The 24,825-nt window shown below is 39.5% G+C and overlaps 1 long non-coding RNA gene across 1 annotated transcript in view; it reads left to right on the plus strand.

The window, feature by feature from the left end:
• The first annotated feature begins 17,528 nt into the window (after nt 1–17,528).
• Nucleotides 17,529–24,825, plus strand: part of LOC127135216 (uncharacterized) — a 61,194-nt gene continuing 53,897 nt past the window's right edge. The window contains exon 1 of the long non-coding RNA XR_007808469.1: nt 17,529–17,868. This is a non-coding gene — a long non-coding RNA (uncharacterized LOC127135216). The remainder of the gene's footprint in view (nt 17,869–24,825) is intronic.

The raw sequence follows: 24,825 nt of genomic DNA on the forward strand, positions 1-24,825 counted from the left end.
TGAAGGTGACTGACGTACGACGTCCTCTGCCTTGTCCAGAGCCTCTGCCAGGCTGGTACCCCACTCCGAAGCGATCTTTCTTCGCGGAGACATCCATCATCCTGCCCCAACCAGGAGCCTCTCCACTCTTCACCACCTCAGTGGCCTGCTTGTATGAAGATATGGACGGTTTCTCTTCTTCCTTGGCAAAAAGAGCATTCTCCACCTTAACAGTTTCAAATGCTTGGCTAGACGTTTCCCAGATCTCACCGTCCATCTCAACGTACTTGAATGAGGACAGGTGGCTGACAAAGATGTCCTCTTCCCCACACACAGTGACGACTTGACCCTCCCAGATATACTTCAGCTTCTGGTGTAAAGTCGAGGTTACTGCCCCAGCAGCATGAATCCACGGCCTACCTAACAAGCAACTGTATGCCGGCTGAATATCCATGACATAGAATGTCGACTTAAACACCTCTGGGCCTATCTTCACAGGAAGCTCAACCTCTCCAAACACGGCCCGCTTCGACCCATCGAACGCCCGCACAATCAAATCAGTCGGAGTCAAAATCAGCCCGTCACAATTCAACTTTGCCAGAGCCTTCTTTGGCAACACATTCAATGAGGAGCCAGTATCAACCAGCACATGCGAAAGCACGGCCCCTTTGCATTCCATTGCTATGTGTAATGCCCGGTTATGATTCCTCCCATCCACAGTTAGGTCCATGTCGGTAAAACCCAGCCCATGGCTGGCATGCACATTAGACACGACCGTTTCCAACTGGTTAATGGTTATCTCTTGAGGAACATAGGCTTTCTTCAAGATTTTCAATAAAGCCTCCCTGTGCCCCTCAGAGCTTAACAGCAACGATAAAATCGAGATCTTAGAAGGAGTCTGTTGCAGATGGTCTACCAACTTGTACTCAGACTTCTTGATGATCCTCAAGAATTCCTCTGCATCATCATCAAGTTTTTCTTCCGACCCTACCGGCGTCGGTGTCACATCAGGAGTACCACTATTCACCACTGCTTTCCCTTTTGCCCTGGCTAAAGCCTCAGCCTTTTCTCTTTTCTCTTTTTCTCCTTCTCCTCCCCTCAAGGCATCAGGAGCAAACAGCCTTCCACTACGAGTGAAACCGCTGGTACCGACATTATCCACCTTTGACACGGTGGTTTCACTAGCAGTCGAATCTTCCACCTTCTCCCCATTACAGTACACCTCTCCCCCATAATGCCAAGGCACGGCATCATCTTTGTCATATGGAATTGGTCCAGGTACCGTGATGGTAACTGGAGCCGCCTCAGCAAGAGTTGACAAATCCACCGGATCAAAATAGATTGTTATGGTGGAGACTTCATCCTTCCCCAAATCAGCCTTCACAATCAAAATACTCCCCTCGTCCATCAGACCCTGGACAGTCTTCCTCAACAATTCACACCCATTGACAGAAAAAATGCACTCAGCACACTCACAACCACAGCCCGGGTAGACCCCATTCAACAACAACTGCCTCTTAACCTCAGCCAGAGGAGTCTTCAGCTGATCAACAGACAACAGCCCGATCCTACTCTCCTCAGAAATAACATTCACCCCCCTTTGACCATGCGCGGGAATGGGATTAGCATTGACGTTGGGAGATGGTGCAAAGTTGATTGCTTTCGAATCCACCAGGTCTTGAACTACATGCTTAAAAGCTTTGCAGTTCTCTACGTTATGTCCGGGAGCACCCAAATGGAATTCGCATTTAGCATTCTCATCATAATTGGCTGGCCTTTGATCAGGTCTCAAAGGTGCCAAAGTTCTGAGTTGTACCAACCCCAGATCCATCAACTTCTTCAGCAGAAAAGAGTAAGTCACCGGTGGCCTGTCAAACTGCCTGTCATTCATTCGGCCCCTGACCTGGTAACCAGCCCTCTGTGGCCTCTGTTGAAACGGTTGTCTCTGTTGTTGAGGTTGTTGCTGTTGCTGTTGCGGTTGTTGATTCTCAGCAGGAATAGTTACCGCAGCAGTGTGCTGGAAGTAACGATCCCTACTGGGTCCTCTCTGTGCATAGACCGCACTGGTATCCCCCTCCTTCTTCCTCTGACCATTACTGAAGGGTTTCTTCGACCCTGACGAAGAAGCGTTACCCTGAATCTTTCCGAGCTTCAGCCAGCTCTCAATCCTCTCCCCGGCCACGACTATATCCGAAAAGTTGGTCACCGGACAACCGACCATCCTCTCAGCATATGCCCCCTGCAGGGTCCCCATGAAGAGATCAGATATCTCTCTGTCAACTAGTGGAGGTTGCACTCTGGCAGCCAACTCCCTCCATCTCTGGGCGTATTCTTTAAACCCCTCGCTGCTCTTTTGAGACATACCCTGCAGCTGGGTACGACTCGGAGCCATATCAGCGTTGAACTGATACTGCTTAAAGAATGCGTCCCCAAGATCTTGCCAATTCTTTATATCCGAGGACTTGAGCTTGGTGTACCACTCCAGTGAGCCTCCGGACAGGCTGTCCTGGAAAAAATACATCTACAGCTTTTGGTCCATAGTGTATGCGGAGATCTTACGGACAAACGCTTGAAGATGAGTCTCGGGGCAGGAACTCCCATTGTACCTGTCAAACGCGGGCGCTTTGAACTTTTGCGGGATCACAATCCCCTCTACTAGCCCCATGTTTGACATGTTGACCACCCCAGGAGTGGCATAACTCTCTAAAGCCCGGATCTTCTCAGCCAGCAACTGAATTTCTTTATTCTGCGGTGGGGCATCGTACTGACCAAAAGGTTCATTGTGCATTGAGAACTGATCAGCCTCTCTGTCCTCCTCTCTGTCGTCATCGACACCGAAGAAAGGCGGGAACAGACTGTCTTTCAAATTCTGCCCAGGTTGACCACCGGCAGGACCAAAACCGGCAGCATTATTATTCACTATACCGACTGTTGTCCTCTTTCCACCATCTCTGGAACCACCCAGCCCCTGGTTGGAGACACCATCCAGGTTAACACCTCTATTAGCAGCAGAAGCCCGCTCGAGCTTCTCAACTTTATCAGCTAGAGCTTTCTGACCAACTGCAAAACCTTGCATGATGTTGATCAACTCGCTCATCTTGTCCTTCAGCTCGAGGATATCAGTATTCGGAAGATCCATCAGTCTGGGAGTATTGCGCCTTGTGAAATATCTGTGAGGACGGGTTGAGTGCAAAGGTACAGCTCTGCGAGCACGAGCAATGATTCCTGAAACAATCAAGCACGTTAGCAATAGATACATGCAAAATAAAACACAAGTTATTATGATCATGCATGAATACAGTGTTTATCCACATGAGGAACACTTTGTCTCTTGATCCTGGCTTCATCGAGACAAATAACAATCCGGCAGCAATATTCTGTCATTCAGCATTTGAGTTCATCATACAGATCAGAGATATATGATTTAGCAAAATACCCCCAACCATATGTGCGCTTGTGTGAGTGCATACGGTAAAGCAAATAAAGCTTGAAGATCAATCACTGAATGAAAATAACCATCACATAACAAAATGAATTCCGTCAGATACAAATCTCCAAAATCAGGAGAGAAATACAAGCAAAATGAATTCCGTCAACAAGCCTGACGGTAATCCAACACAAATGAAAGATCTAGCCTGATGAGGGTCCCACAGATGGCCCTATCTCATCTTCCATCCTCGCGAACTCTGCGGCGAACCTGAGCTCGGTGTTCTCTTGCTGTAATCTCCCCACCTCTTTCTGGTGAATCTTCATCTGCCTGAAGTAATAATCTCTCTCAACAATGTAATGATCTCTCTCGGCGATGATCTTAGCTTTCTCTGCTTCCCACTCTGCAGCAAGGCCCCTGGCTCTGGCGTCCCTCTGATCTCTCACAAGGATTTGCCTCCTCTTTTCATCTTCAATGACCTTTGAAGCTCTGGCTAGCCTCTCCTTCGTGATGTCATGCTCTCTGGTAGATGATGCTAAAGCTTGGCTGATCTTCCCATAATAGGCAGTATCCATCTCAAAACGCTTAGCTTCCAAGGCATGTCGCTTGTCTTGATCTTCCATCTTCGCCTTGATCTCCTGGTTAGCCGTCTGAATCCGAGCAACAGTCATCTCCAATTCCGCTTTCTCTATAAGCAACTGATCTCTGGCCCTCTTCATCTCGAGGAATTCTTCCATACTGACAGAAGAACTCGGACCCTCAATCATAGGACACCAAGGATCACCTCCCGGAAATGGTAGAAGTGTGATCTCAATCCTCTTCCGAAGCTAATCATCGAATAGAGGAAAATACCGGCTGTTGACCTTACCAAACGGAACCTTTCCTTTCCTTTGAATGTTACGCCATGACCCAGACACCTGCATCAACTTGGCCTGATTGCCCTCAATCGGGAAATAAAAGGACTCCTGAGTCTCACACTCAAGGGGAGGAACCTCCATGGCAAACCCCATCTGTCTCCTAAGAAGCGTCGGGTTGTAATTAATGCAACCCTGAACTCCTATAAGAGGCACATTGGGAAAGTCCCCGCATCTATATATAAAATTCCGTCCAGCCAAACCATTATGAGTCCATGCTATATCAGCAGCCCGCAAACCCATCAATCTGACCGACCACTTGACCGTAGGATCAAGAGAAGCAAAAGCACCCCGGGAAGGCAAATACCCCATAAACCATCTGAACAGCATCTGAGCACAACATCGGATCAGACCACCACGTCTCTTCTCGTTCCTGTTATGAACCGAATAATAGACGTCTCCGACCAGAGTAGGAATAGGGTTCCTCTGTATGAACAATCTGATAGCATTATGGTCGACAAAGCTCTTCTGATTAGGAAACAGAATGATCCCATAAATGCTCACAGCAATCAAAGCACAGACCGTCTTCCAATTACCCATAGCAGCATGTTCCTTGGCCTTAGCTTCCAAGAAACTCAAATGAAAACCAGGTAATTTTCCCTTCTCTTTCAAACCCTCTCTGATCACTTCCGGACTCATATAAAGAGCACGGGAAACCCCAGGACGTCAGGCTCTCTCCTAATAGCACAGAAAGGAATCTGATCTCGGATCGGAATACCCAAAATACTAGCATAATCCTCCATCAGAGGTCCCAACAAGTAGTCTGGAAACACAAAACATCTCAGCCCCGGGTCATAGAACTGAAGAAGAGTATGAATGGCACTTCTGTCGCTGTCAGTGAGTCTGAAAACCATCTTCAGAATACTACCGTATGACTCTCTGAACATCCCCACATGGTTGGGCGTAATCAATGCTATCATATCTCTCAGCTCGTCAATCTCTGGGTTGAAGAAACTGTAGGCAACATCATCCTTCAAACCGGGCCTCATATCTGAGCAGAGAGTCTCTCAACCAGGATCTCGATCTAAAAGGGTCCCTGCATATGGATAAACATGTGTTAGGTGCAGGTAAATGCAAGATGTAATGATGCTGATGAATGAATGCAATGCGTTGCCATCCTCCAAGCCATCTGATCATCTGTTGCTCTGAGTCACAACCCTGATCTCTGAACCGATCATAACCATCTGAGGGAATATGTAACCACAAATCCGACTCAAGGGTTCCGAAATAAACGGAAGACAGATACATCATCATCATCATCCGCAAACAATCTCTGAGCAGATAACCACTGAATCTCTGAATCGGCTCGGGGAATCCTGAAATAAACGGATCCCCACTGATAAATAACTCGGATAGCATTTCGGCGTCTCTGAAATAAACGGCCATAAATCCGACTTATAAATATGACTCTGATCAACGGAACCAAAAGTCACCATCTGAGTTACCATCTGAAAGAATCACCCTCCCCTCACAGGTAAATTCTAATCAGGTTATCCTAAGGCGGATAATAGTCTCGACAATCGGGCGGAGATACTCAATGGGTTTGCCCTTTCGGGTGTACCATTGTAGCTCCCCTGAGATCATCTGAACCAAAGATCCGGGAAATGATCGGTCACCAAAGTCAATAGTTCAGATGAAGTGACTCAACCAGAGTGGAGTACCCCACAAAGGAAAGCACTATCAAATGAACCTCGTCCGACTTGTGGTATGTCACGTTGCAACAATATGCTGATAAAGCAAATGAGGAACGTGAGACCACACTAATCCTAGGTGTATACTCGGGCCTGGGTTTTAGCCCCACTTAGAACACCCACCCCAAAACAGAGGAACCACCTGCACAGAGGACGGCAACATGATAGTATGATGCATGCAAATATTTATGCAAATATATACACAGTCAGAATAATAAACGCAATAAACAAAGCGACACAAGCAACCTAAACTATCCTAGAACGCTAGGAGAGACTCGCTTAGGGAAGATGGACTAGCACAGGTCAACATCTATGGGTCCCCAGCAGAGTCGCCAGCCATCGCATCCGCGAAAAACAACCGGCGGGCTAAAACAAAACAACACAGAGCCGCCACCGTGCGTTATTTATCCCAAAAGAGGGAAAGGAAACGCTCAGAGTAAACCTGGAAAAGCATGGTCTCGCGACCAAAGAGAAAGGGTACGGGAGTCGGTTACGCAAGGGGAAGGTATTAGCACCCCTCACGTCCGTCGTACTCGACGGGATCCACGCTCTAAAAGAAAGAAAAGGTTGCTAAAAACACCACACACACACACCGAAAACAACACAGGTGGGGTTAAGAGGAAAAGGGCTCGCTAGGACGTCGCGTCCTATGCCTACGTATCTCGTCTGGAACGAGAATCAGAGCTGCCGTAGTTCGGCTCACGCACGCCAAACAAGACACACACAAACTCAGGCAAACATGGAGCCCGAATGCCAACCACTGGACTTACATCAGCATCCGAACCAAAACACACACAAAAAGGCAAACGTGGAGCCCGAACGCCAATCACTGGACTTACATCGGCATCCGAACCAAACACACGCACACTGGAACCCGAATGCCACTCGATGGACTTACATCAGCTTCCAAGCACACAACAACCAAACAAGTTAATAGGGAGTCGGGAACTCGAGCCTATAACTGTCAAGCACACACACAAAAAAGAAAACAAAGTGCCCGGAGAGACCTCGCACGGCCTCCTGCCTACGTACCTCATCTGGTATGAGGATCAGGGCGACGTAGTTCCCCCCAACGGGGGAGAAAGACTAGCCAGACACAAAGGGAAGACACACTACCAGGGAGCTGTACTCGAGCCTAGTGTTATCATGCATCATTGCCCTATGTTATGGTTTCTACCTACTTGCACAACAGCAAGCTAATCCTATCCAGGAAGAAAGCAAGCATGCAAGCATAAACAAAATCAAGCAAACATTCCATGTAGCACACACTATATCCAGTCAAGTGAGGCTCAAACAAAGGGTTCGACTGCCAAGGCAAGTCATATGTACAAGGGTAGTGTTAGCTCTTAACCCTGATATTGAGAGTCAGGGTGAAGCCAGATGAAAGATGAGTGAAGATTAGACTTCACAGCTCTATCTCTGTCCAGGGAGAGCTTCAGACAAAGGAGTGTGGGTTCAGAAAGGAGGAACCCTTCTACACTCAAGACTCTGACACAACTGTACAATGTACAAGATCTTGGGTTTGTGTCCCAATGCATCAACACAGTGGTGTGAGCAGAGGGACGACTCAACATAATAGTGGGAGATAGACTGCATATCTCTATGATCCACCAATTGCCTTAATCAAGGTCTTTACCTGCTTGGGGACAAAGTTAAACAATCACAAACATCGCCTCTTAAGGAGGACTTTAGACAGTTGCCTGGCCAAGTAACAGGCCAGGTCTTCCAGACTACATGGAGAATAGAAATTCTACCTCAATTGGTTTAAAAACCAAGCAACAGCAAGCAAGTTCTCAAGGAACTGTAAGCAACTAAATGTACCTGAAATCAATCAAGTATCATCAGTACTCAGACAAACCAACAGTAAACAGCAAATGTTAATCTGTACAGTCAAACACAAGTTAATGCACACAAGTGCAAGCCATGAGCTCAAACTCAAGCATCAAACCCTACAACACAAAGTCAATGTTAGTTGACAACATCAAACAAACTCCATTTACAACTTGAATTTTCCTCCTTAAGGCATTTGCAACTCAAACCTGAAACACAATTCCAAAGGTGAGAAATAAGACCACTAGGCCAAGCCTAGGGTCCAAAAGAGATAAAAAATCCAAAACAGCAAGTGAAAATTATCCAAAATCACAATCAAACAATTTAGGAGCAAATGCAATTGGTCCCATGCTCATATCAATCACCATTATCATTTCATGCACAAAAAGGTATCACACATGCAATATGCAACTTCAAATGACCAAACAGAATGATCAACATCAAATCCATACCAAAACAATTCAATTAATTCCACAAAAATTCAAGCATCAACAGAACATATCCAATGACTAGAATGTCAAATTTTAGCTCAATTGGACAAGAGGGAGTAGGTCAATAAAAATCAAAAAGTCCAGACAATTTCAAACAAGCCAACACATGGTATCCAAACAAGCATCAACTTCCAAAAATCATAAAACAGTGACACAACAAGATAAATGAATGGGATCAAAACCACAATGACCTATAATGTGTCTACAATCCACATGTCAAATTCCATATCCATCCAATACACCATGAGAATTTCACAAGCAAAATACAATCATGTGTCACACAATGTCACAAAATGATCCAACAGAATAGAAAATTCCAATCAATTAGAAAATGCCATCAATAAATCCAGAAAAAATCACATGTGGTCTCAACATACATATGCTCATTCATGCAAAATTTTGGCTCAATCTAACATCCCTAAGCATTTTAAATAAAATCATGAAGTTCATCAAGCTTGGTGTGACACAAATTGTCACACCTCTAATCAAAAATTCATATCTCCTCAACCAAGTATCCAAAATTAGCAAACTCTACATCAAAATCACCATCAAAGTGTCCAGAATATGCACAAAAAATTTCATCCATTTATTTGAAAGCATCAGCATTTTATGAATGATATGGCAAAGCATACACACATGTGACACTACCAAGCAATCCCTAAGCATTTTAATTTTTTACACGTGCACAAAAATCATTATTAAATTCTACACATTACAAGGAGCATCATGAAAAAAACCTCACTCAATTTGGATAAAAAATGAAGCAATTATGGATTTTACAAGATCAAGCATCAAAATGAAATAAAATTGCAAAAGAAAATAAGAAATAATGCAAATAATATACAATAATGGCAAACTTGTAATTACTAAGCACCAGACCAAAACGACGTAGCTTCACATTAATGCGTTGGCGCTTTACTATTGGACAGTGGCGCGCGGTAAACAACATTTGAACAAGGCCAGGCGAAATTTTGGATCTATCGCGTGTTTATCATGTTCTTCACCAAGAACAAATCCAGAAAGTCCAGAAAATGAAGAACAAGAAATCTCAACCAAAATCAACAAACTTATAACCATTAGAACCGTCTTCCAACAAGGATCATGAATACGTAATTTATTTAACCTAACTCTAAGCATAGCAACGGGATCGATCAAAAATAGAAATGATCATCAAACTTCAAATCGCGATTACTCATTCAATACTCAACCAATTCACAAACTACAAGCATCACGTTATTCTACATTGAAAACTCTACAAAAGCCATGTAATAGTTGAAGCAATTGAGGAATTCAAAAAAATCACCTTATGATGAAGCAGTGATGAATCTTGATGTTTCAAGGAGTGAAAAGCAAAAACAGATGAAGCTTGAAGTTCAGGAAGATGATTGGAAAAGATTCTTCAGCTCAAGGATGCTCCAATTGCAAGATTCATCCATTTGCCATTGTTGTGCAAGCTTTGGACAGTTGCGATTCTTGATGCCTTGCCAAGATTTGGATCAAAACAGTTCTTCCTCAAGGTTTGTGGAGAGTGAATAAAAAAGAATCATACAAATTGATGCAGATTTGGTGAAGAAGTGTTGAAAAAAAGTGATGAAGTTCTTGGAGAATTTAAGAGAATTGGAAGGAAATTCAGTTATGCTTTGAAGAATGTGATTGTCATTAGCAAATTCTGTTACAGTTAGCAATATATACCAAAGCCTTAATCCAATCCTTAATCCAAATTAGCAAATTGGCTTGATTAGCATAATTGCATTTTTAATGAAAGTCCAAAAATGACCTTGCCAAATAATGCAATGTGACAGCAAAAACCAGTTGGCACAAGTCATATCTTGCATTTGGAGTGTGTTGGAATTGGTTTCATGTCCATTGGCCTTGTATTTCTCAATTTCACTATCTCACACCAAAAATGCTAAATAGTCCACTTGAAATTTGACTTTTTGCCTTGACCATTTTTGATGAATTTAGACCATACACCATGAAAGTACATGTGAAATGGGGTTTGCTCACAAAAATATCACCCAAATTGGACATTCCATGTGAAAGTTATGCCACTTTGATTATAGGCATTTTTGGAAAATGAATGGACCATAACTTGTCAACCATACATGGGAATTTCAAGTTCTTGGACTTTTTGGAAAGGTGAAAGCAAGATCTACAACTTTCATGTTGAACAAATTTTCATTTGAAGCTTTTTTGGACATGTAATTTTGTGGTGAGAAACTTTCCATTTTTGGAAACTTCCATTACAAGTCACTTTCCATTTTTGGCAACTTTTCTCCTGATTTTATTTTCTTCATTCTTGATGTTTGAAATGTCAAATGAAGCTTGTTTCAACATGAATGAAGTGTATCCAACTCTCTCCCACCTCCAAATCCATAAAATCAAGCACAGTTGACCACAGTTGACTTTTTCAACTGATAGATGAATTTGGCAATGCACTGATCAAGTTGAGCCTCAAACTCCTGATGAAATGGCTCAATGATGAACCTCTAGCTTCCATAAGCTCAAAATAATCACATGATGATCCCCATATCCATTATAGACCCCATCTCCTGGCCATGCCCTGATTGGCCCAATGCAACTGATTAGGGTTGACCAGTGGTCAAAACCCTAATCTCAAGGTATATGATCAATCACTTGAACCTCTTGGATGATATCAAGACCATGATGATGATGATGTATCACCTCAACCAAGATGAAGATCAATCTCCCTTGAGAATCAAAACCCTAATTTGGACCACCACCCTCAGACAGTTAATGATCCAGTCCAATGAAACCCTAACTTGCACCATGACCTCTCCATCTTCTGATCAAGACTTGTGAGGATAACTTGCACAATGTAACAACATGATATGCAATATGCAATGCCTAATAACCTAAAAAATGATATGCAATATGTTAAGCTAGTCCCAAGAGAGGAGGGCAAATTTTGAGGTGTTACAAGATACACGAATCAAATACAACGGGATGGAAAACCCTAACGACTATTGACCAACTGGTCGACCATGCTCTGATACCACTAATGTAACACATTAGTGACTATTGACCAACTGGTCGACCAGGCTCTGATACCACTAATGTAACACCCCTTTTTCTACCCCAAATTATTTAGCATATAATCAGAGTAAATAAGCACGCATATAAAAAAAGGGCGTCACATCGACGTTTTCGAAACTTAAAACTTTCAAAACCAACAATACACCTGGTCATTCAAAATAACACATTTCACTCATCATGAATATTCAAGCAATATGCGTTCGCAGCGGAAAAATAAAGAATACTCATGTATTTCATAAGATGATCCATGTCCCATACCATGATCATCTCTCAATAATCACTTCAAATAAAATAAAACAATTAATGACATAAAGCATATCCAAATAAGTCACGAGTTCAATACCACTAATCTACCTAGTGTTACATGACCAGAGCATTGACTCATTACTTAATTTCAAACTAAATACGGAAACTCTCTAGCTATTCTTGAGCGAGCTACCGTCCACCTACTCCAGCAATACTACTCTGTAGTATCTGCACGATACCCATGTAAAGGTAACATTCAAACAGAAAGGGTGAGAATTCAAAATCATTATGAAATAGCATAATAAGGCACAATGAATTAAAACACAATTTAAGAATTCATCACACTTGGTATAATCACGTCAATAATATTAACCAACAATCATCTCACATATTTCAAACGTACATCGCATTCACATCAATACATGAATTCAATGATCACATAACTATAGACGACTCAATGCAAGACAATGTGACTCCATGCATGCGGTACCTCAATGTGAACTCAAAGTTTCACCGCTTTCCGATTCAATATCTAGAATCCAAGCCACGCTTCCGATCAGGACAAGACCAAAGCCCTACGTCTGTTTCCAATAAAGGATCACCGCTTAATACTACGCCTAATCCCAATTAAGGATTAACGTCTGCTACGTCTGTTTCCAATGAAGGATCACCGCTTAAATACTACGCCTAATCCCAATTAAGGATTAACGTCTGCTACGTCTGTTTCCAATGAAGGATCACCGCTTAAATACTATGCCTAATCCCAATTAAGGACTAACGTCTGCTACGTCTGTTTCCAATGAAGGATCACCGCTTAACCACTTCCACAATGAAGTCAACCATGCTATGAATGAATGCACACATACCAACACATATGCAATTAAGACCATCTATATACCGTCTTAACATCCCACATATCACCATGATTCACAATTGGTACATATACACATTCATCACAACACATCAATTACGATTACATATACACATCCATAACCATAAATCATTCACAATTCAATAATGGTATACATACACATTCATACAATATATTATTCACCAATATAGGCCAATCATCAAATATGTACACATAGATTTCATTCTAAAACGCACACAACATTTAAATATCAATTTTTCACTTTTCAAACAGTGTTAACCGGTTAACACCCTGGGTTAATCGGTTAACGCAAAACAGAATGCGCTTCTTGGCAATTTTTAACAGTGTTAACCGGTTAACGCTCTGGGTTAACCGGTTAACGCAAGACAGAATGCAATTTTTTTTCAATATTATAACAGTGTTAACCGGTTAACGCCCTGGGTTAACCGGTTAACGCAAGACAGAATGTTGTTCCTGCGCTAACACGAAACAAAATGCAGATTTCCCCGCATTTTTCATTGTTGGAGGACTTCCGGACCTCCGATTTCGATTCCGTAAAAAGTTACACGTTCAGGAAATTATGACTCATCCAATTATATATTCATTCACAGTTTTAGCATAATTTAATCATCCCAATTTAAGAGTATTTATCAAGACCTAATAATTCCAAAACCATGCCAATTAAGGATTTCAACCTAAAACATGTTCCTACCCATTGACCAATCATACTAACCCATAATCATAAGGATTTCCCCCCTTACCTTGTCAATTTGATGGAAACCTTGACTCCTCTCGCTTTTCCTCTCCTCTTTCTCTATTGCTTTTCGTGCTAAAGTGAATTCTAATTCTCACTTCCTTCACTCTTACTATTTATAATAGTATTCTGGTTGGGTTTAAATCATCTAATTTAATCACTAGGCCCAATAATACCTAATATTTAAATGCCTCTATTTAAATTCAAATAATTAACCACTCACTATGCGCACTAGGTTAATTAATAATTATTTAATTATATCTCATATCAACTAAATAATTAATTACCACACTAATTAAATTAATTAATCCATTATTATACTACCTCACAACTGCTTAATTACTTAACACTCCAAATAATTAAATTAAAATATAATAAAATAATAGTATAATAAATAAATACTTAAAAAAAATGGGCTGTTACATTTATGATCATTATAATACACCAATAGTTAATGGGAATAATATGATAAAATTAATATTCTCTCTCGTTTATTTATCACATTTTCTTAATTCGTGAAATACTCAAATGTGACATTTATTTTGGGATAGAGAGAGTATTATTATATAATTCATAAAAAATATAGCAAAATATAAAATTTTCTTACTAATATGAAATCATGCTTATTTTATTTTATTTTTTGAATTTTTTAAATGATAAAATAATATTAATAATAGAGAAAATATGTGGTGCATGTAAAATATTTTTACACTGATAACCAATCATCAATGTGTGTTCTATCAAATCACGATCTGCCAACCACCCACACATATTTCAGTACATCATAAAAATATTTTAAAATTACATATATGAGATAGCTGAAGCTACAAGAAATATACCCGAGCACATCGCACGCTCAAAGATACAATAGAGTCGCCATCAAACTTTATTTATTCCCAAAGGAAAGGGAAAACATCGATAAAAACCGGGGGAAGAGAAAAGGGTAAGGAAGTCGGTTATGCAATGGGAAGGTATTAGCATCCCTCACATCCGTTGTACTCAACGAGAACCGTTTTGAATGTTCTTTGAAAAAACAGGCGTTACTATTTAAAGATTACTCACGAAAAGGGAAAAAGGGGTTAATAATTAATGTGCTCGCCAAGGATTGGGGCCCTTATGCCTGCGTATTCTCACAGTGCAATGAGAAAGACAAAGCTTCGTAGTTCGTGGTACTAAGACGGATGCGTTAATTGTTTTTAATGAATGGTATTAACGTTCACGTTCTACTATCAACTTACTTGTATGCTCGAGCATGTGAGTCTTAAGCGTATGTTTGTTTGCAATAGAATGGATGAACTCGGATCGCACTCTAGAAGTTAAACATTGCTTTCTCACACATGGAGGCTTAATCTTTGTTCACGGTAGAACGAATATAACACGTCCTTTCTGAAAAGGTTTTAAACTGAAAATGAAGCCCAAAGGCAAAACTGAGTTTGATGAGGTGAGTTTGCTTTTATTCTGAAAAGAGAGTCATGATTTGAATCATACTAAAGTCTATGAATGGAGGTGAATACAATGATCAACTGGGTCATTCATCCCACACTCAAAGATATTCAGAATGAGGATAGGAATTCTCCACTCCCATCCCTTCTCGACTGCTTAAGGCTCATAGTGTACAATCCTAATCGTATCGTTAATTATTTTGAGTTTATTCAGAAAATGGTTTTAGTTTTACTGAGAGAGAACAAAAGGGAAGAGAAGAAACCCTATAAAGTTGAAGCCTGATCTTCAGTCTGCATCCCATATCGGTGTAGAAAGACTTATCAATTATTCGATTTAAATTTTACTAAAGTCTGTGAATAAAGATGAATACAATGAGCAATTTGGTTATTCTTCCCGCACCCAAAGATATTCAGAATGAGGATAGGAATTCTCCACTCTCACCCCTTCTCTATTACTTAAGGCTCATGACGTGCAATTTGCATCATATTTGATGAGTGTTGAAGTTGAGTTTCCTCACAGCTTCCTGTGATGAAGGGTTGTCTTTGAAGAAAGAAGACTTGTCAATCAACTTGAATCAAATTATGCTAAAGTCTATGAATAGAGATAAATACAGTGAGAAATTGGGTCATTCGTCCCGTACCCAAAGATATTCAGAGTGAGGATAAGAATTATCCACTCTCACTTCTTCTTTATTGCTTAAGCCTCGTGGCACACAACTTGGCTCATGATTGACAAGTGTTGAATTCACCTTTGTAGTGCTTGAATTAGGGGTGTTCATGGATGCGGGTCGATGCACTAACTCGCTGACCCAAACTAACCCAATCCATAAATTACCCGAACCCATTCATTTATGGGTATTTCTAACCCAACCCATAACAATCCGTATAATTTTGGTTCGGGTATCAGGTTTAAGTTTTGTAAACCGCGGACCCGTCGAACCAACCCATAAATTTGTCTTTAGTAATTTCTTATTATTTTAAATAAAATTATAAAATTAATATCTCACTAATAACCATAATTTTTCTAAAAAACAATTATTCTCCACCAATAATACTACTAGACCAATGAATTTACGTAATTCTAAAATTAAACGTTCTTTCTTTTTTTTTTTTTGTATAATTTCCAACTTATGTATTTTATGGAAATGGCGTGTTTTGTTGAATTTTATACTATTATAAAATGTTATGTCGAGTTTATGAATTTTATTAAATATTATATGATGTGTTTCATTGAATTTGACTATTATAAATGAGTATTATTGTATTGAGCCGTGTCACATTTTTTTAAAAATCGATAAAAAGAATCATAAAAAATATATTTTTTATTTGAAACACAACCTGCGAACCCAACCCAACCCATTAATGAACGGGTTGATTTTGACAATGAAATCGCGGGTTGGACGACGGACCCAACCCATTGAATTTTGAACAGGTTGGGTAACGGGTAGGGGTGGCAAACGGGCATGCCCGCCTCGCAAAAGCCCGCAAAAAATGGGGCGGGGCGGTCATAGTTGAGGATGTGGGCCTAAAACTTAGGACCGGCCCGCAAAAAAAGTGAGGGCGGACGGGGAAAGCCCGCAGGCACTGCACTCTTTAAGCCTAAAAATGCAAAAATTTATGTAAATGCACGTGCCCGCAAAAGCCCGCGAAAAAAATGGGGCGGGGTGAGACGGACAGATTAGAGGGTGAGGGCCTAAATCCTTGGCTCGCCCCGCACTAAAGTGCGGGCAAAACGGGCATGCCCAGCGGGCCGGGCCCGTTTTGCCACCCCTAGTAACGGGTTAGGCCAAACCCGGTCCAACCCAACCTGCGTACACCCCTAGCTTGAATAGTAGTCAAATTTGTCTTGTACTGATTTGAATAGAATAAAGTCTTCAATCTTGATCTTTGAACCTTGAGGTCTTGTACAACTCTTGAGATCCAATGTTCAATACAACATGAACAAGGGGCTTGCCCTATCAAGTGATCAAGGACCTTTTGATCACATGAATAGGCTTAGGGATTTAAGCATAGTCAAATGATTTAATTGATCAAAGCGAACTTTGATCAACTGAATCAATAGGGGCGAAAATAGTTGAAAATTCAATGCACAAGGAGATGAAGACTTGAATACCCTAGGGATCACTCAAATTAACAACTAAGTTTAATTCTAAACACCTAGAACTAAGGGGACATTTCATTGCTTAAAATTGAAATTTTTAAAAAATACACCAAAATCTAACAAGAACCCTAATTTGATTAAAAGTTCAATTAAATCTAAAAATATTATGGTCAAGGTTACTTCTACTGATTAAAATTCTAAGTTAAGAGAATTAAAATCTAAAACATTTAAAATCAAATCAAATCATGTAATTAACAACTGATCATGTGAATTAAAACCTAACCTAATTATAACTAGATTGATATTTTTAGGTATTTCTCAAAACAATTAAGAATTAATCAACTCAATTAATCCTAACTAAAACTAACCATTTTTATTTCTATCAATTGTATTAAAATGTACTAACAACAAATAAAACAATGTGTAAAAAATGATGACAAAAAAGAGTTCACAAAGAAATCCTAAAACAACAAAACATGGGGGTTTATTCAGGAAATAAATGGTGCAGTAAGTAGAAAACATGCAGGCCCAAGCAACTAGGCCCATAGTTAGTTTGTTGGCTCGTGTGGGGTGATGGACCCGAAGAAGAGGTGCCGGAAACAACAATTTTGGGCCCAAAATGGAGTGAGCCCAATGCAAGGCTACTGAGTCAGTTGGGTCTTTCTCACATGTTCAAAAGACGACCACATTTTCCACGCGCGTCATTTCAAATTCGAAATCTCCGTTCTCCCTCTTCACTAAAAAAACTCATCCGCCGCGCCGGAGGTCGCCTCTGGCAGCGACGGAGACCTAAACTACAAAGTCAAGATACCAAATTCCTCCTCTCATTTCCCTGAGTTCATATCCACGGTCCAATTTCTGAAGTTCTTCATCAATTACACAAATTGAAACAAACTATGTACGAACCCTAGATCACCAATTGTCAAATTAAATGCTAATCAACCAAAATCAAAGCCCTAAAGGGTAGGGTTTTGATTCCCCTAGCCCAAGCATACATCACTGTAACTCGCATGTAACAAAATGATTAAGAAGATGAAGAACTCACTGGAGCTACGTCAAAATCAGGTAAGAGCTTCGAATATTCTTTATCCTCTTATTTTTCCTGGTTCTTCTCTTCTACCTCTTCTGATTCTTCTTCTGCAATCTTCTGTTCTTTTTCTGCAATCTGGTTATGTTGTTGTGAATATATCAGAGAGAGGGAGAACTCGAGAGTGTGTATTGTGGAGTGTGAGGTGATGGAAGAAGAACTGAACTCTGAACTGTGAAAATTAAATGTAAAGTGACTGTGATCTCTCTGAACCAATGATTGGTGATGATTTATATGGTGAGAGTATGTAACCGATTCGGGTAGCTCGGGCAACAAATGGGCACTATCAACTCAGCTAGTCCTCCAAGTGTAAGTTTGTTAAAAGTGAGCAATCTGTTATTAATTTGTTAAGTTGAATGTTTGAATCTGTTAGAGGATGATTGTTAGTTTGAGATTCTATTTTAGTTAGATGTTAGTGAATCTAAGTTGTTAGTTGTTAGATGCAAGTGAAAGCGGTTATATGTTGAAGTGTGCCTTGCTGTATCAACTTGTATGCATTGCCTTGATGTTTGGATTGTGATGAATGGTTTGTTGTATCAGTTTTATGTGAAATGCTATTGTATTTATATGAATGTGGATGGTCTGCTATTGGTTTGTATGTGATGTTGCATGATTTTTACTAATTCTGAAATGAGTTGCTGATGTTAAAATCGTTTTCTATTGGTGAAGTAGCTTGTTAATTAAAACCTCGTTACAACAATCAGCTAAGGAAAATTTTGTTTATTATTATGAAATTAGTTAATGGACTCAAGAAATGTTGTGAATTGCAGTCAATATATGCAGATTTAAATGCAACATCAGGAGGCTATGCCATGTATGTTAAAATGTATGTATGTTAGTGAAATATGAAGTCGTTGAATTCTTGTTAAAAGTGAAATGTCAATGCACTCAATTAGACTTGTTTGATGGTTAGTGTTTGAACTTGAAGTTGTTTGGGAATGCTTGAAAATGTCATGAATGGAAGTGTATATGCAATACTTGTTTTGATCATTTGGTTTTTTTGAATACTGGTTGGATTTTGTTCATGTGGTCGTGTATGTTTTGTTTTTGGTGTATGTTGTCTGGTTAATGGTCATAAAATGTTGCTGTCATTATGTATGGTTAATGATAGGTCTTGTTGTTTTGAATGTAATGGAAATGTTTAGGTTTCTAATGGTTATGAATGGTTTGATGTACATGATACTGTAGTTGGGTATTCATTACCTTTAGATTTATTGACTAAATCAAAAGTAAGCATATAATTCGAGTCGCCACCGCACTTTTATTTGTCCAAAGGAAAGGCTAAAAAGCGAACAAAAGCCAAGTAAGAAGTTTTATCAAATCAAAAACTAATAAAAATGTCAGAGACCTGGGTAAGGGGGTTGGTTATGAATTGGGAAGGTTTTAAGCACCCAAAACATCCTTAGTACTCTAAGGGAGCCCTTTTTGCAAAATGTGTATTGTAGGTTGGTATTTATGAAAACATTTGTGCAAACAAGATTGGGGGGATGAGAAAAGAATATACATATTTACAATTTTGTTGTTTGAATGGATAAACCCATTGCCTACGTACCATCACAAAGGTATGATCTAAACCTCGTAGTTCGGGGTAAAAAATCTCAAAAGAATTGGTGAATTGATTTGATCAAAAGCCTTAAGGTCTTTTGTTATCAAAGGGAGAAAAATCAACCTAAACCAACAATCCACCATGTGAGGAGAGCTTCAACATACTAGTGAGGGGTCCATCCTATAATAAGTATGGAAGACTTATAGTCCAATCACTAAGGATAAGGTGAGGTTTACATCAACCACTATGATAACTCAAACCTATGGCTAATGTTTATGAAAAAAAAAGTTTTAACAAAGGTGGCCATTGGAACCACAAAAATCACTTGAAGTGAGTTGTATTTACAAGTTAGAAGTATTCACAAAATGAAGTCAAAGTTGACTTAAGATTCATTCATAATGAGTACTAATGAAAAGAGTTTGAAAATTCAAAGGCATAAGGCCTAGGTTTCTAGTTTGAAAACAAAGTCAAAGTTTGCACAAAATGAGTTTGGCTTGGGTTAGAGTGGAGAGAAGAAAAGAAGGGCTAGTCCTAAACATGCAAAGATAAGAGAAGAGATAAAACCCTTGAAGTTCCTTTTCTTGAGATCATAAAGATGATTCAAGATGCTTCTTTCCTTTGGACTTAGCAAACAACTCAAGCAATCAAACAAGTATTATATTCAAGCTCCTAGGATCTCCATTTGGCTTGTCTCTCTTAACTTGGCTACTCATGACAATGGTCCTTCTTACTATCTCAAGATAGAATCCCTATCACACAAGAGCAAACATCAAAAAGTTCACAACACAATAAGAGAAATGGACAAAGAATTAGTTTAGATTAGGGGTCATTTGAAGTCAACTTTAATATTTAGCATTCTAAAGGCATGAGGCCTAGTTGCTCTTCAACAACTTTAGCATTCTAAAGGCATGAGGCCTAGTTGCTCTTGAACTCCTTTAAGCATAGGTAAGGTCCTAATTCTAAGTCCTTTCTCCTTTTTGAATTGGGTTCACACAAGCAAAGACAAAACAATCACAAGACAGCAATATATTTATATACAATAATGAGATTAAATGAGCAAAAGGAAAATGACATAAACATAAAATATGAGCTCAAATGAGCAAAGGGAAAAGCAATATGAATTAATGAGCAAGAAAGTAAATTGCATTAAAGTAAATTGCAAGAAATTAAATGCTTGAATTAAAGTTAGTAATTAGTAGCTAATGTTAGTGTGTCATAAGACAATTTAGCGCTATGTTAAGCAATCGTAAGTGGACTAATGTAGTAGTCACACCTATCTGAGTCCGGTCAATAAAACTATAGGCAAATAAACAAAAGTTAGAGATCATGACTAGTAAGCCAAGCTCCTACAACTTGCCATGCCAAAAGAAAAGAGGAAAGCCTTGTATGGACTTTATGTTTTTTGCTTTACCAAGAAGCAACCTATCTTGGACACAAAGCAACTCACTTGATCTTTGATCAAGTTGAGTTTGATTTGGATCAAAGAAGATTAAGCCTCTCATATGTCAAGACTAACCATAAATCATTAACTCATTGGCCAAAAGAAAAAAGAAGAAATAAGATGAAGATGAAATGAAATGGAAAGAACAAAAGAAGAATTCAAATGACATATACAATTGGTCAAAATAGAATCAAATCATCATCAACCAATGTAACACAGAAGAGAAATGAAGTTTAGAAGTCAACAAAGTCAAACATATTTTTTGGTATTTTTTGGAATTAAAATAAATGCAAAATTAAAATGAACAAAATATGGTCAAACCTCAAATTCAATTCAAATCAACTTGGATAAGTCCAATTGAATTATCAAAGGTCTAACAAGGTCAAACAAGGTTAGATAAATTTTCTCAATAATTTTTGAAAACAGAAATTATTTAAAATCAATTAAAAGACAATAAAATATAACACAAATGAATTAAAATCTCAAATCAATTAAGAAATTGATGAGAATATTTTTCATAGACTTATCATGATCCATATGTGTTAAGAAAATATTTTTGGAATTTTTAGATATCAAAAAGTATTTAAAATGAATTAAAAACTATTAAAAACAAAATAATTCACAAAAATTATTAAATGAAGTCAAAAAATAATTAAGAATCAGATTATAAAACTAGATTTTTCAAGATTTTTTTTGCCATTGGTTTCATATTTTTGTGATCTCAATTAAAATAGTTATGAATTTTTGAAAATAAATGGAATTAAAAGAAAATAAAACAGAAAATAGAAAATATGAAAAACCAGCAGCGCTTGGATGAAATTCATTAAATGACGTGGCTGTATCCAAAGGCTCAGAGGCGCGTTTCCATCATAGTCTCAAGTCAAACGCGTCACACATATGTTTAAAATAAGTCAAATAAACAAAAGGCTAGGATTAGAACGTTGGAAGGAGATCTAAGGGACCAGACTCATCCACGTGGGGATGGTGGTGGAAACCACCATCTTCTCCGGTGGACCAACCAATTCCGGCCACCAGTTGCAGGTTTTTGAACCTCAACCAAAATGCACCAGCCAGGTACCAAAATGAAGCTGGGGTGATGTACATCACCCCTGTAACCTTGGATTGTCCTCAAGATTTCTATCAAGTGAGAAATCTGAGCTTGAAATTGTCGCATCCGCGAAAAACAACCGGCGGGCTAAAACAAAACAACACAGAGCCGCCACCGTGCGTTATTTATCCCAAAAGAGGGAAAGGAAACGCTCAGAGTAAACCTGGAAAAAGCATGGTCTCGCGACCAAAGAGAATGGGATCGGGAGTCAGTTACACAAGGGGAAGGTATTAGCACCCCTCACGTCCGTCGTACTCAACGGGATCCACGCTCAAAAGATAGAAAAAAGGTTGCTAAAACAAACATCACACACACACACACTAAAGACAACACAGGTGGGAAAAGGGGGAAGAGGGCTCGCTAGGACATCGCATCCTATGCCTACGTATCTCGTCTGGAACGAGAATCAGAGCTACCGTAGTTCGGCTCACGCACGCCGAAACAAACACACGCACAAAAAGGCAAACATGGAACCCGAACGCCAATAGCTGGACTTACATCAGCTTCCGAACCAGACAAACCCACACTGGAAACCAGATGCCACTTGATGGACTTATACCGGACTCCAAGCACACAACAAGAGGATACGGAATGCCAATCACTGGGCTTACATCCATCTCCTACACACGCAAGAACAAACAAGCAACAAGCTACTAAGGAGTCGGGAACTCGAGCCTAGCAACTGTCAAGCAAACACATACAAAAAGAAAAAGGGTGAAAAACAAAAAGGGTGCCCGGAGAGATCTCGTGCGACCTTCTGCCTACGTACCTCATCTGGTATGAGGATCAGGGCAACGTAGTTCCCCTTAACAGGGGAGACACTCTCTCCTAACCAGAGACTGGGAAATGACCAACTAAAAGGGAGACTGACTCGAGCCTAATAGTTATCATGTATTCCGCAATTGTCCTAGGTTGAGTTTTCTATCTACTTGCACAAGCAGCAAGCTAATCCTAACCAGGCAAAGCAAAGCATGCAAGCACAATCAAAACAAAGCAAACATTCACAGTTAGCACACACTATATACAGACAGATGTGGCTCAATCAAGGGTTAGACTGCCAAAGCAAGTCAACTGTATTAGGGTGGTGTTAGCTCTTAACCCTGACATTGAGAGTCAGGGTGAAGCTGATGAAATAGGAAGTGAGGGGTGTGCCTCACAACTCTTATCCCTGGTCAGGGAGAGCTTCAGACAAAGAAGTGTGGGTCCAGAAAGTGGGAACCCTTCTACACTTATGACTCTGACTCAACTGTACAAGGATCTTGGGTTTCTATCCTCAAGGCATCAACATGTAATGTGAGCCAAGGGATGACTCAAAAGAAGAGCAGGAGATGGATTGCACATCTCTTGTATCTGCCAATTGCCTTATTCAAAGGACTTTTCCTGCTTGGGGACAAAGATAAACAAGCACAAACATCGCCTCTTAAGGAGGACTTCAGACAGGTGCCTGGCCAAGTAACAGGCCAGGTCTTCCAGACTACATGGAGAAAAGAAATTCTACCTCAACTGGTTAACACAACCAAGCAACAGCACAAGCAGGTTCACAAGGAACTAGAGCAACTAAGGTACCTGAAATCAATCTATCATGATCTGTACACAGCTCAAACAGTTAAACAGACAAGTTAAAAGTTAACTGTACACAAGCAATGCATCAAGCAAAGCATAAGCCAATGCTCAACACAAATGAATTAGAAACCACCTACAAAACAAAATTAATGTTAATCAACATCATTCAAATGAGCAACTTAAGCCAAGTGAACTAATTCCTCCATTCCATTTGCCTTTTGTCCTGAAAACACAACTAAATCATGAGAAGCAAAACCCCTAGGACAAAGCCTAGGGTCAAAATGGAATCAAAAATTCAAAACAGAACATGAAAATTATCAAAAATCAAGTTCAATAAATTAAGAATCATGTCCAAATGGTCTCATGCTCATACCATTCACCAAGATCATTTCATGAAAGAAATAGTGCAAAACATGCAATCTAGAAGCTCATTGGACCAAACAGAATGCATCAATCCAAACTCAATCCAAAACAATTCAATAAATCTACAAAAAATTCACAGCTAAACAACATTCATTACATATCAATCACACCAAATTTCAAGTCAATTGGACAATGGGAAGTAAGTCAACTAAATTCACCAAGTTAAGGTATGCTCATACAAGTCCAAACAAAGCACAATTTCATGTATCAATTTCAAGCAAGCATAAAACAGTGTAGGAACATGATAAATGCACCAAACCAATACCAAGACAAACTTCAATGTGTCTATAATCACTCCACAAAATTTCAAGTCCATCCAATACATATCCAGAATTTCACAAATCAATTAAAAACATGACTCACAAAAGGTCCACATTTGGTCAAACAGAAAGGAAATTCTCAATCAAATTGGAAACACATCCAAAATTTCCAGAAAATTTCAGATGTAAACCTAACACTCATAAGTATCCTCATGCAAAAATCCAGCTCAATTCATGTTCATATGGCATGGTAACAAAATTCATGAAGTTGCACAAGAAATGGTGTGACACAAACTGTCACACCTCTAATGATCAGGTCCTATCTCTCAATCCAGGAACTCAAAAATTACAAAATATATACCAAAATGTCCATTAAGGTCTCTAGAACAAGCATACAAAATTTCAGGAATTTCTAATTAGGTATCATCATTTCATGAGCAAAATACCAAGCAAGGTGCAAGCAAACACATGTTCATACAAACCCTAGGCCATTCCAAAAATTACACGTGCACAATTTCCACAAAAATCACCAAACAATAGTAGAGATTACAAGGATCATGGTGAAAAAAATTTCATGCAATTTGGACAATTATT

This window comes from Lathyrus oleraceus, chromosome 1 (genome assembly GCF_024323335.1).
Source record: "Lathyrus oleraceus cultivar Zhongwan6 chromosome 1, CAAS_Psat_ZW6_1.0, whole genome shotgun sequence".
Taxonomy (NCBI): domain Eukaryota; kingdom Viridiplantae; phylum Streptophyta; class Magnoliopsida; order Fabales; family Fabaceae; genus Lathyrus; species Lathyrus oleraceus.